General features: G+C 44.0%; 1 protein-coding gene across 2 annotated transcripts in view; it reads left to right on the forward strand.

Moving 5' to 3' along the window:
- The window catches only part of TMC7 (transmembrane channel like 7), a 149,322-nt gene that overhangs the window by 41,138 nt on the left and 93,560 nt on the right, over nucleotides 1–14,624 (forward strand). The window lies entirely within an intron of this gene.

Consider the following 14,624-nt stretch of genomic DNA (forward strand, 5'->3'; position numbering starts at 1 on the left):
TCAGGAAGGATGTCCTTGAACTGGAGAAGAGGCGCATAAGATGGGATTTGATGATGCTGTACCAATCTTTAAAGGGTAACTCCACTTTTGTGGGGAAAAAAAATAGCAAATAAAGAAAATATAATATAGCGTATACAATTGCAACACAAGTCATATTGTAATTAAATGTTATTAAAAATTACCTTTCCTTTTTAAATCTGCAGCTGCTGTAATTTTCTGAAAATGTAATGCATTATGGCTACCCGGAGGTGTTCTGTACACAGAACACCCCCCCAGAAACATAATTTTCTGCTTGTGTGATTGGCTCACCAATTGTTCTCCCCAAAAGTCTGTACTAAGATGCAAGTCATATTTCAGGCATCCCCTGCAACAAAAATGTAATTTTTGGTGAGATACTCTAAATAGGAAATCACAACTAAAGGGACGCAGGCCCTGCAGCTTTCCTCGTTAGTGCCCTGCAGGTGCTACAGCTGATTGATAATTATGAAATCACTCCCATTAGATTCACTTTCCCACATGGGCACAGTCAAACACACATGGATTTCTTCAGAATAACAAAAGGTAGGAATCTGCAACAAAGTTTATTAAAATCCTTGCAATGTACATAGATCTTCAGAGAGGAATGTATTTTTTTTTTTTTTCTTAACAAAAGTGGAGTTACTCTTTAAATGGTGAACTCTAGCATTTGGAGGAAACTTTATTCTAAGGGCTCTAAAGAAGACGTGGCCACACAAGTTGGATAAGAAGTGGTTTATTCTTACCCTAAGTTCACACTTATATAGGTCATACGACGTGTTTGCATGGGCATAGTAGCCCATTCATTTGATTGGGCTGCCGTACCTGTGGGAAACAAAGAAAAGGTCCCTGACCCTTTTTTAAGATCACAGCCACATGACGCAATGACGCGTGATAGTGTGACTGCTAAATAATACTTATTAAAGTCGGGTAAGGCCAATCCCCCCTTTTTTTTTTTTTTTTTTTTTTTTTTTTTTTTTCCCCCTACTCAAAACTGCATAGGAGATACGTGGTTTTTTGCCACTCCAGACAAATCTTGCTATAAAACTCCTTATGGCTCTGAGATAATACTGATGAAGTGGAATAGGCAACATCTGAAATTTAAACAGTATTTTGGGGGCCAGTATCATTTTAGCTGCATTCACGCGCCCAAGCCATGAAAGAGGCCTCTATGATAATCTTCTAGCTTCCTGCCTAATCTCATCCAACAGCGGAATATAATTTTTTAGGTACAGTTTTTTAAATGTATTGGATAATTTTATCCCTAAATACTTGATTTCCTTTTTCCAAGGGAAAAGGAACTCCTGAGCGAGGTGTGCTTCCTCTTGTTTTCCCACACTAATATTCAGGATCTCTGACTTCTTCAGATTTATTTTGAAATTGGATGATTCCCCATATCTTCTAAGAATCCGTAGTACATTCGGGAGGGTGATTCTAGGATTTGTGATAAAAAAACATTACATCATCGGCAAAAGCCGCGAGTTTGTGTTCCTCTACTCCTATCTTCACCCCACTGCAATCTGGGTTGTTACGAATAGTGGCTAATAAAGGCTCAAGGGACAGGACAAACAGGAGAGGGGACAGAGGACACCTCTGCCTAGTGCCATTTTCCATATTGAAAGGTTTTGAGAGAAACCCATTAACCCTAACTGTAGCCATGGGGTTGTTGTCTTGACCCACGAAATATGCCTCGGGCCCACCCCCATTACTTCCAATGTTTTCATCATGAACCCCCAGTCTACCCTGTCAAACGCTTTTTCTGCGTCCACTGACAGGAATAGAACTGGGGGTCCATCCCGTTTACTTGATTCCAACAGGAGCGCTGCTCGTACCCCATTATCCCTGCTCTGTCTCCCGGGCACAAAGCCGGCCTGATCAGCTTGTACAAGAGAGGTCATTTTGTCCTTCAGTCTTCTCGCCAGCACTTTAGCATAGAGTTTGACGTCTGCATTCAGCAGCGAGATGGGTCTATAACTAGAACAAAGCTTATCGTTTTTTCCTTCTTTTAATATTAGGGTGATCAAAGCTGTTAAAGCCTCTCTCCCCATTACACAGTTGGCACCCAACTCGTTCCAGAATTGGCAGAGTCTAGGAACTAGAATGTGTTTCAGTTTTTCCAGATATAGCGTGGTAAAGCCATCAGGACCTGGACTCTTGCCCTTTGGGGAAGTTTTCAGGGCTGCCAGAATTTCTTCCTCTCCTATCGGTCTGTCGAGGGCGCTTCTGTCTTCCTCTGTAAGCTCCGGAACTCCCGCCTCCCTCAAAAATTCCTCGGCTTTCCCTATATGTGTTGGGTTGCCTACTCTATTTTGCCCATTAGAATATAGCGCCTCATAAAACTTTTTGAACTCATTTGCTATACCTTTACTGGTCACTATTAACTCCCCTTTTTTATTTTGTATTGTTCCAAAAAAATTCCTGTCCCTTTTTCTTTCTTACTAATCTAATCAGGTGTTTACTTGACTTGTTTGACCAAAGGTAGTTTTCCTTTGTTATCCTATTAAGAGCTCGCTTAGAATCCTGTTCCATAACGTCCCTTAGCTCCTCTCTTTTAACCGCTAGTTGGTGGAAGACTTCCTGACCCCGCCCCTTCGACTTTTTATGGGTCTGTTCCAGTAAAAAAATGTCCTCAATCATCCTTTCCCTTTCTTCCTTTCTCTTTTTTTTAATTCCAGCTCCTATTGAAATAAAAACCCCTCTAGTATACGCCTTGTGCGCTTCCCATAGAATGGAGGAGGAAACCTCTCCTGTGTCATTTGATTTGAAGTAAAAATCAACTTCTTCCTGTATCTTTTCCACTATTTTTGGATCCTTCAACAGAAATTCATCCAACTTCCACGAGAAGAGCCGCTCCTCCCTATCCGGGAGCCTCATCCTCATCGTGACTGGTGAATGATCTGAGAGAGATAAGATTTCTATTCTAGTTTCCTCCACCCATTCCAGGAGACTGTGGTCCACAAAGATGTAATCTAATCTCTAATACGTCCCGTGCACAGGGGAGAAGAAGGTGTAATCTCTATCCTTGGCATGCTGCAACCGCCATGCGTCCACCAGGCGGCAGTTAAACAGCCGCCGCCCGATTGTGCTAATTAAAGCCTTCCTTGTCCCCTGTGCCCGGGACGTACTATCGAGACTGGGGTCGAGGCAGAAGTTGAGGTCCCCCGCCAGCACCACCTCCCCCTCCCTGAACTTCGTCAGCTTCATCAGCACCTGTCCCAAAAATACAGTTGGGTTTTTGTTAGGACAATATATATTCGCTAAGGTAAACATTTTATTCCCAATATTACCCTTCAAAAAAATGTACCGGCCATCCGGATCCATCATCCTATCTATCAGGGAGAAGTTGGAGGCCCTCGAGAGCCCTATTGCAACTCCCTTCGATCTCCTGGTAGGAGAGTCGCTATAAAACCATTGCGGAAGACCTGGGGAGAAAAGCCTGATCCTGGAGTCTAAAGCTAGATGAGTCTCCTGAAGGAAAACTGTCGGCTCCATAATGTTGGAGTTCCTTCAGTATTTTTTATGTCTTTTTGTAGGTGAGTTTAGGCCTTTTACATTATATGTTAAAAACTTAAGATCAGGCATTTCTCTGGTTGAGTCCCCTTTCACCTTCCAACTGCACCCCTAAAACCCACCCTGCAGGAACGTCCTCCACCCCCCCCCCCGGCTGCAACCCAGCCCCAAGCCCGCACGTAGGGGATACTCCCAATCCCACACTGCGCGCTTCCTTCCTAGGGGTGATGCTCCAATGCCGGCTCCCGATACCCCCTCCGTCCAAAAATGCAGCGGAGGAAGGTAGGGAAGGCAAGAGACCAGCGCACCAACTGGGAGCCGCACCTCCCAATGCCCCCCACCCACCAGCAGCCCAATCCCTTGTCCATATTTTCAAATATCTCAAGTCCAGAATCACAGCATCAACTCTGAGCTCCCCGGGTCACCTAATTGGGAGGAATGGAAAAAAAAAACCCTACCCCCTCATCCCCCACCCCCCCCCCCCCACACCTCCGGGGTGATCACATTCCGCCAAACCCTCGCATGCAGCTGATATTTGTGTTCATTGACTGTCCCTTCTTTAAACTTCAGGTATCGGAATGCCCAAGCTATTGCAAAAGTCCTGCATCTCTTCTAGGAATCTCATCCTGTAGGATCTCCCTTCCTTAACAACTATCAGGGATGTTGGGAACCCCCAGCTGTACTTCAGATTGGCCCTCCGAAGTTGTTCTAAGAGTGGTCTCATCTGTCTTCTCCGCGCCAAGGTTCCAGCTGAAATGTCCGCAAATATCTGTAGATTTTTATTTTCGAAACAAATTGGGGGGGCCCCCTAAGATTCTTCCATATTTTTTCTTTATCCTCATAGGCATGGAACTTCACGATTACATCCCTAGGGATGTCTTGTTTTATATTAGGGGGTTTCCTAACCCTATGGACCCGATCAATCCTTAGCCCCTCCTCCTCCCTTCTGCCCAGGATAGGGTTGAATATTTTTCTCAACTTCTCCCCCAAGTCCTCATTTAGTTGTTCCGGAATGGATCTGATACGCAGATTTTGACACCTGCTCTGATTCTCCTGCTCTTCTATTTTATATGCCATCATGCGATTTTCGTTTTGCATCTTCCTGACCTGCTCTTTTAGGTCCAAAATCTCTTTTGCCTGTTTTCCTGATCCCTCTTCTGCTTCTTCCAATCTGTGCAGTAACTGACCCATGTCTGTGCGCACATTCATAATTTCAGCTTTTATAACGCTTTAAGTTTGGCAGACATTTCCAACATGTCTGTTTTATTCAAACCGAGCTCTGTGCTTCTTTGCTCTTCCATGATGCAGCTAGCTTCTTCTCCTTCTAGATCTAATTCCTCCTTGGTCCTGTCCCCCTGTCCCCCCTTCTGTTTCTGCCGGTCTTTTTTCTTATCTTTTGTTCCTGACTGTTTCATGTCCATTCCAGGGCTCTTTAGGCTTGCTTCTTTAAGATATTTTTGTATGGAGCTAGAATTAAGGCTCTCCCTTGGATTTTTAGGCTCTGTTGTTCTTTGGGACCGCCCTCTCATACTTCAGCTTACTGCCAGCTCTTTACGCAGACGAATTGGTTTTTCTATTCACGCTTGCGATTCCAAGGTCTCCTCCTACCAACTCCGACCCTGTTACCTAGCAATATTACTCGCACCCTCCCACCGGTGCGTCCACACTGCGTGTATTTATTATAACAGAAAAGTCCAAGGAAGGTCCCCTCCTTGCCTTCCTCACCTCCCCTCTTCCTGTCCCTTTACTGTCCTTTATTCCGTTCCTCCTGTAAATGCTGGGACTTTCTTGGGTTGCGACTATACTACCCAACTCCTGGGGTCTCGCTTATTTTGCATGTAGGTCCCCCGCATACCACACCATTGGAAAGGGGCAGGGTAAAGAGGAAGACTAGGTAACGAGGCTCAAAGGGAATTAATCAGCAATCAAGAAAAAATACCCCCAACCGTCCAGAGCTCATATGACCAAAGTTCGCTGCTCTCCCGAGCTTGATACAGAATCTATGCTCCGGACCACATTATTATTCCTTATAGTTCTTCCTAGTTAACTGTAATAAGGAGGACTTTCATACCTTTTGTCTTCTGAATCCTGTCCCCCACCGGCAGCGCTGCACCACTTCTGTTACCTTGGTATTTCTGCAACATGCAGGATCAGGATTCTTGATGCTGGTGAAGGGGGGTGAAGGGGGAAAGTGGAACAAGGGAGGTCAACAGGACGTCCAGGCAGCCACGTTGTTAACTTCTGACCACTCTATGATCTTACATCCACTGCTCAGCCCGCCGCATCCGCTCCCTCTCTGGCTCCTCAATGCTTGTCCGCCCGGATCTGTTAGATACCCTGCTCTAACCTGGCCGATATTGCCGGCAGAGAGGGTCGGTATCTGTATTGTGTGGCTGCGGGGCACGGAAGGTAATGCAGCCCCTCGGGAGGTCATGTGTCCCAGAGAGAACTCTCTTCCTGGGAACGCTGCTTCTCTCTTCCGTTCGGAGCGGCTCGCCTCAAGCCCTCACATCGGCGCCGTCATCAGGCCCCTCCCCCTACACGGACGTCACACGTCACACGTCACGTCCACATCGAGCCTCGTTGTGGCCACTTTTTTTTTTTTTTTTTTTTAATCAATGTTTATTCAGTTTTGAATATACAAAAGAGTGAACAGTATTTGGCATACTACAAGAGGTATCATATACTATGATAAAAAAAAAATGGTACTGTCTTCCTCTACCCGTCACCCCCATGGGAGCTTGCTGTGACTTGGCGGAGGTGCAGTCCCTACAAGTCAATACATATTTATCTACCAGTATTTTATTCATGTTATCAACTAAACCCACAAACCAAACCAAAGATAAGGAAATACCAGCGTCTTTGCCGGTATAAAGGATTTTGTATCTATTTAAGACTCTACTGGTGAATTATAAAACTATTGTATCTTATGTACTTCCCAATTTACATAGTATATTATACGTCTATGCGGGTTGAACCCGAGACGAGTCGTCAACCCGTTAAGGAAGAAACAGTGTTGGAAAGAGACCTGAGAGGAGAAAGAGAAAAAGAGGGGGGATGTGGGATATAGAGAGGGGTAAGGGGTAGGGAGGTGGTGTGGATGCGCAGATCGGACACTTTTGACAGTTTTTTGGGACCATTGACATTCATACAGTGATCAGAGCTAAAAAAATAGCCACTGATTACTGTATAAATGTCACTGGCAGGGAAGAGGTCAACACTAGGGGGCGATCAAGGGGTTAAGTTTGTCCTGGGGAGGTGTTTCTAACTGAGGGGAGGGAGAGTGGACTGACAGGGAGTAGAGAGAGATCGCTGTTCCTGATCACTAGGAACAGCAGATCTCTCTCTACTTCCCTGACAGAACGGGGATTTTTCCGTTTACATTGGCAGAGCCACGTTCTGGCTCTCTTAGGAGCAATTGTGGGTCGTCGGCGGACATCATGGCTGCCGGCCCCGTGCATCGGCTCCGGCATCGTGCTGCGGGCGTGCGCGCGCCCCTATAGCTTTTAAAGCGGTCGCCGTACAGCTATGGCGATTCGCGCAGAGGAGCCAACCTACCGCCATACGACGATGAGGGCGGCTGGTCGGGAAGTAGTTAAGAGAACACCACGTCAAAATTGAAAGAAAAAAAAGGCGTAGGTTCTCCCCCAAAATCCATACCAGACCCTTATCCGAGCATGCAGCCTGGCAGGTCAGGAAAGGTGAGTGGACAAGCGAGCTTTGGTGACAAGGGCCTTTTCCCGACATCCCTGGGCTGTGGTTGTCGGGGTCTGCATGCGGGGGCTTATTATAATCTGGAAGCCCCCTTTAATAAGGGGCCCCCTATGTGAATGGGTATCGGGGTACATCATACCCCTACCAATTCACCAAAAAAGTGTCAAAGTAAAAACCACAAGAAACAGTTTTTGACAATTCCTTTATTAATAAAAAAAATAGTGTCCCTCGATGTAAATCCATCGTAAAACACAACGCCCGCCAAACTCAAAAAATGGAAAAAAATTAAGCGCTACGCCTCCTGGGAGGCCTCGCGCCGACTGCACGATCTGCGCTTTGAGAGTTCTTATATAGGCAAGGGGCGTGGCCACCCGACTACATCACACGGTGGCACCACCCCCTTCTGACGTGTACTTTATGGAATAGTGACAATGTTCTATATTTGCAATGCACGTATGTATTTTGCTTTTTTTACTATGGAGTAATTCTGTAAATTATAATGGTACAGTTTAACCACTTCAACCCCGGAAGGTTTTACACACACACACACACACACACACACACACACACACACACACACACACACACCCCCACCCCCACCTTAAAGTGATTGTAAAGGCTCGTTTTTTGTTTTTTTTCTAAAAACCAAAAATACTTGCCTCCTCTGTGCAGTTGGTTTTGCACAGAGCAGCCTGGATCCTCCTCTTCTCAGGTCCTTCTTCGCTCTCTCCTACCCCCTCCCTCCTTTGACTGCCCCTCAGCCATCAGCTTGCTACAGAGGGGCACACAAACAGAGTCTGAGCTCCGTGTATCCATTTAGACATGGAGCCCCGACCCGGCACCACCCCCCTCTCCCCTGATTGACTAACTTTGACAGCCGCCGGAGCCAATGACACCGCTGCTCTCTCAACCAATAGGGGGGTGCTGGGGGGGCTGATAAACACAGAAGCTTTTTTATCCTAATGCATAGAATGCATTAGGATAAAAAACCTTCTGCCTTTACAACTCCTTTAATGACCAGAGCACTTTTTTACAATTTGGCACTGCGCTGCTTTAACTGATAATTGCGCGGTCATGCAATGCTGTACACAAACAAAATTTGCATCCTTTTTTTCCCCTACAAATAGAGCTTTCTTTTGGTGGTATTGGATCACCTCTGGGATTTTTATTTTTTGCGATTTATAGACAAAAAAAGACCGAACATTTTGAAAAAAAAAAGATATTTTCTACTTTTTGTTTTAAAAAAAAAAAAAAGTTTTGGTTAAAAAAATTTTCAATAAGCGTATATTTATTGGTTTACATAAAAGTTATAGCGCCTACAAACTAAGGTACATTTTCTGGAATTTACGCAGCTTTTAGTTTGACTGCCTATTTTATTTCTTGAGATGCTATAATGGCAGGGCAGTACCAACCCCCTCCCCAAATTAACCCATTTTGGTAAGTAGACACCCCAAGGAATTTGCTGAGAGGTATGTTGAGACCATGGAATATTTAATTTTTTTGTCACAAGTGATTGAAAATTGACAATTTTTTTTTCTTTTTTTTTTACACAAAGTTGTCACTGAAATTATATATTGCTCACACATGCCATGGGCATATGTGGAATTACACTCCAAAATACATTCTGCTGCTTCTCATGAGTACGGGGATACCACATGTGTGAGACTTTTTGGGAGCCTAGCCAGGACCCCGAAAACCAATCACCGCCTTCAGAAATGTCAGAAATGTCAAGATAGCACACCCCCCCCCCCCCCAAATGACTCCATTTTGGAAAGGAGAAACCCCAAGCTATTTGCTGAGAGGCATGTTGAGTCCATGGAATTATTTACATTTTGCCACCAGTTTCAGTAAAATTTAAATTTTTTATTTTTATTTTTTTCTCACTAAATGATATATTGCTCACACATGCCATGTGGAATTACACCCCAAAATACATTCTGCTGCTTCTCCTGGTGAATATTTTGCAGCTCTCGTTTGTTTTGGAAAATGAAGAAAGAGAAAAGGAAACCTTCCCTTTTTTTATTTTTTTTTTTTTTTGTTCTTTTTTCAACTTTCAAAACTTTATGGCAAAAAGCAAGATCTGCAAAATACTCAACATGCCTCTCTGCAAGTAGCTTTGGGTGTCTACTTTCCGAAAAGGGGTCATTTGGAGGGGGTTTGTGCTATTTTGTTATTTCAGGGCCTCCAAAACTGTACGCCTTTAGAAATCCTGCTGGCGGTGGTTGGTTTTCGGGGTCCTGTACGCGGCTAGACTGCCAAAGTCTCACACATGTGGTATCTCTGTACTTGCCTGTATGCGATATATCATTTAACCACTTAAATGACCGCCGCACGCCTATGTACGTCCAAACTTTGAACAGGGATATTGTTGTTATGGCAGCAGCTAGCTGCCATAACCCTGGTATCCCCGTTTTCGTGCGGTGGTCGGCTTTCAGATAAAAGTGGTCCCTGCGGCGGATTCGCCGCGAGATCACTTTTATCGGTGGTGGGAGAGGGCCCCCCCCTCCCGCCGTGATCCGGTGCCCTCCGCCGCTTACCGGAGCCGTCGTAGCGGCGGAGGCGATCGCGTCCTTCCCTGTGGTGTGTCTGGAGACGAGTGAGGCTAAGATGGCGCCCACTCGTCTCCATGACACTGCTGGGCGGAAGCGACGTCAAAACGTCACTTCCGCCCACGCCTCTTAAAGGCACATTTTTTCAAATGTCATATTTAAGAGGTCCTGCCATGCTTTTTTTCTATTACAAGGGATGTTTACATTCCTTGTAATAGGAATAAAAGTGACACCATTTTTTTTTTTTTTTTTTCTTAAACCGTGTAAAAATAAATAAAATATTGTAAAATAATAAAAATATAAAAAAATTTTTTTTAAACCCCCCCCCCCCCCGTCCCGACGAGCTCGCGCGCAGAAGCAAACGCATACGCTAGTAGCGCCCGCATATGAAAACGGTGGTCAAACCACACATGTAAGGTATTGCAGCGACCGGTAGAGCGAGAGCAACAATTCTAGCCCTAGACCTCCTCTGCAAAATATGCAACCGGTAGATTTTTTTTAAACGTTGCCTATGGAGATTTTTGAGGGTAAAAGTTTGACGCCATTCCACAAGCGTGCGCAATTTTCAAGCGTTACATGTTGGGTATCAATTTACTTGGCGTAACATTATATTTCACAATATTAAAAAAAAAAAAAATTGGGCTAACTTTACTGTTGTCTTATTTTTTTTTATTCAAAAAAGTGAATTTTTTCCAAAATAAGTACGCTTTTAAGACCGCTGCGCAAATACGGTGCAAAAAAAAGTATTGCAACAACGCCATTTTATTCTCTAGGGTGTTAGAAGAAAAACCATATATAATGTTTGGGAGTTCTAAGTACTGTATTTATTGGCGTATAACACTCACTTTTTCACCATGAAAATCGGGTGCAAATAGCGGGTGCGTGTTATACGCCAATACTTCAATTTTAGCTGCCTCGGAGAGGACAGGGAGGGGGTGGGACGAGCGCCATCAGATTACATACAGTGAGAATCTTCTGTTTACTTAGTGGCCTCTGTAATAAGAAGTCCCGTCTCCTGGGCCGCCATTGGACTACTGTTCTGTCTATCATAAGAGATTCTCACTGTATGTAATCTGTCGGCGCTCGTCCCGCCCCCTCCCTGTACCCTCTAGGCTGCAGATGGGCATCGATCAGTCTGCACTGATGGCAATGGTGAGGCTGATGCATTGTAGGTAATGGTGAGGCTGATGCATTGATGGCAATGGTGAGGCTGCTACATTGATGGCAATGGTGAGCCTACTGCATTGATGGCACTTGTGAGGCTGCAGATGGGCATTGATCAGGCTGCATTGATGGCAATGGTGAGGCTGCAGATGGGCACTGACCCTAATTTTGCTTCAAAGTTCCTTATTTAAAGTTTAAGTTTTTTTCCTGAAACTTCCCTCTTAAAATGAATGTGCGTGTTATACGCCTGTGCGTGTTATACGCCGATAAATATGGTAATTTTCTAGCAGAAAAACCTGTTTTAAACATGTAAACACCTAAAATCCAAAACGAGGCTAGTCCTTAAGTGGTTAAATGACAACTTTTGTGTAAAAAAATAAATAAATAAATAAAATGTTTTGTAATTTTCCCGAAACTTGTGGCAAAATATAAAATATTCCATGGACTCAACACCCTCTCAGCAAATAGCTTGGGGTGTCTACTTTCCAAAATGGGGTCATTTGGGGGGTTTTGAACTGTCCTGGCATTTTATGCCCAACATTAGAAGCTCATGCCACACATCACCCACTCTTCTAACCGCTTAAACCACCAAGTCCTTTCTGACACTTTTTTTGTTTACATTAAAAAAAAAAAAAAAAATTTGCTACAAAATTACTTTGAACCCCCAAACATTATATATGTTTTTAAAGCCCTATAGATTAAAATGGTGGGTGTTGCAGTTTTTTTTTTTTTTTTTTTCACACAGTATTTGCGCTTTTGTGATTTTCCAAACACAATTTTTTCGCCGCTTGCTCGTTCTTACAGGCGAACGGGAGGGGACATCCCCTCCCGCCGCCATGCGGTGCTTCTCCGGGCTCTCCCGTGCCACCGGGGACCCGAAGAAAGAATCGGCCGCCGCCGGAAGACGACCATAGAGATATCCGGTAACAAGATGGTCACCAGTCATCCCTATGACCGTCGGAGGCCCGGGTGCTACGTTATGACGTCATGTCCAGGCCGCAGATGTAAACAAAGCTGCGATCGCGGCTGGTAAACATGAGATCGTGGATTTTTTTTTTTTTTTCCGATCTCATGCTTTCCAGCCTGGAGGAGATATGTGGGGTCTTATTGACCCTGCATCTTTCCATAAAGAGGATGTTTACATTCCTTGTAATAGGAATAAAAGTGATCAAAAGAAATGTAAAAAGTGTAAAAAGAACAAAACAAAATTAAAACGCCCCTGTCCCTGGTAGCTTGCGCTCAGAAGTGGTAAGTCGCGTCCATATATTTACAGTAGAAAAAAAATGTCTCCCTCACATGGGCGGCCATAATGTGGTAAAACCAGGAGGTTGATTCCCCCCCCCTTCTTCTTCCTTTTTTTTTTTTTGTCTTCTAACCACCCCCCTATAATTTAACATTGTGGCTGCTCAGATCTGTTTACTGTGGCTGTGATGTGGCAATTTTACCTTTTTGGCATATCATGTTTGACAAACCGCAACTGTGTAATAAATATGTGTGGTAGTTCAGTGTGAAATCCCCGTTGGGATGGAAAAGAAATCCTCCCAGGGATTGAAAATCAGGCAGCAATATCTCCTCTCAAATGCCTGTAAAACGGGTCTACTCCACCACAGATTGCTTTTCAAAGGAGCAGTAGAGCCTGACGGCTGTGTGAATGAGCCCTGGTGCTTCTGTGTGTTTCCTTTGCCATAATACATTTTTATTTTACTTGCAACAAACAAACCCTTGGTGTAATTGGCACCAAATATCTGGTTTTGATGCCCTTGAGTATATAATCTAACATTAACTTTGTTCTCATTGTTTGAATTGTTACACATTACTTAAACAATCCTAATTATTGATTTCTGTTTACTTCTAAGTTGAACACCAGGCAAATAAATACGCAGTTCAAATACAGGCATACCCCACTTTTAAGTACACAATGGGGTTTATTTACTAAAGCTGGAAAGTGCAAAATCAGGCTCACTTCTGCATAGAAACCAATGAGCTTCCAGGTTTTATTACCAAAGCTTAATTGAACAAGTTGGGGGTAGAAGTTCATTGGTTTCTATGCAGCAGTGAGCCTGATTTTACACTTTCCAGCTTTAGTAAATAAACCCCATTGTGTACTTAAAAGTGGGGTATGCCTGTACATATATTGGTATTGCTTTTCTTTCCGCCTTGTTATCTTTTCATACTTGCCAGACAGCACATCCTGGTTTGGGAACCTCATTTGTAGTTTCCAGTAGAGACTAGAGACACAGATTGCAGATTGGGGTAAAGGGGTAAAAAACACACTAATGGGTTATTCCTATGCTCTCTGCTTCTGAGCAATATATTCATTGCCAGCTTGTGTGCACAACACAGAGCCTAAATGGATCTTTGTGCTTCCCCTGCCTTTCATGAGTGGAGTGTCGCTATGCAGGAGATTACAGGAGGCTGATATAAAGCTAGAGATACACTGAGCAAAATTTGGGCCCTGTCGGCACCCTTCCACCTGACATCCTTTATTTTGAAACCTTGAAGGAGCTGGGTGAACAGTTGTTGGCCAACCAGGGTATTTTGACAGCAGGCAGCTCCGGCTGTCAGAATGCAATAAGCGCAGTGAAAGAGTTTATCCATGCTGTTTTTGTCCTTTTGTGAGTACGCAGTTTGTTTTTAATTAAACAGTTGGAAAAATACTACACTATGTGGCTTCCTCTCCTTCCTTTTATATACATGAGACCTAGTTTTTAGTGTACAGTATCCTGCTGAGAAAAAACATCCGTCCTTCTTCTGTGAAATTTTTAAAGTTTATTTAATACCTTCTATGCTATGAGGTCCTGGGCTCTGGTAAGCGATCTTATGTGGTGGTGGCTGGAGTACTGAAATTGGTGAACGTGGTTGTTCATGCTGAACTTCACAAATGGATGCACTCCTAGATATTATTTTGGGACCTTTGTTGTGGACTTATTTTTCACATTTTCTATTTGTTTACATTAACATTTTGAGTGTATATAACAGCGCAACACGCTGTTTATACTGGATGTAGTATTCATGCTGTTTATTGTGAATGGAGGAAGCCATTCGATTATTTATTTTCATTCAGTTCTCAGCCTCGCTGGCTGAACAAAAAAATGAAGCCATGTATGGCCAGCTTAAGATTTTCACTAATTGCCTTCAATACGTATTTTTATTGCCCATTTTTAATGCATTTTAAAAAAAATTGCATGCTGCACCTAATTTATGTGTACCTGCACTTACATTTTTCTCTTGGTCCCCCTGCATAGTCCCATAAACACCTGTTGAGTCCACCTAATGCAGCTTCCTGTGATGGTATACAGTTGGCTACATCCAGTGCTGCTCAATTCTTTTCTGGATTGACAGCACTGACTCTCTCTTGCCGAAACCTGCTAAGTCCTGCAGTGCCTGGGATAGGGAGTGTGTGAGACACAAATGAAGGATTTGTCTCAGTCTGAGAAATTAAAGTGGTTTTAAAGCCAGAAGTTTTTTTTTTTTGTTTTTTTTACCTTAATGCATTCTCTACATTAAGGTAAAAAGCCTTCGGTATGCAGCTTAACCCCCAAGCCCCCCCCCCCAATAGTTACCTAAGCCCAATTCCCATCCAGGGATGTGCACGAGAGCAGAGGCTCTCTCGGCCGCCTCGCTCTTCACTGGCTCCCGCTGTTGTCAATCACAGCTAGTGAGGAGGGAGTG

This window comes from Aquarana catesbeiana, linkage group LG06 (genome assembly GCF_042186555.1).
Source record: "Aquarana catesbeiana isolate 2022-GZ linkage group LG06, ASM4218655v1, whole genome shotgun sequence".
Taxonomy (NCBI): domain Eukaryota; kingdom Metazoa; phylum Chordata; class Amphibia; order Anura; family Ranidae; genus Aquarana; species Aquarana catesbeiana.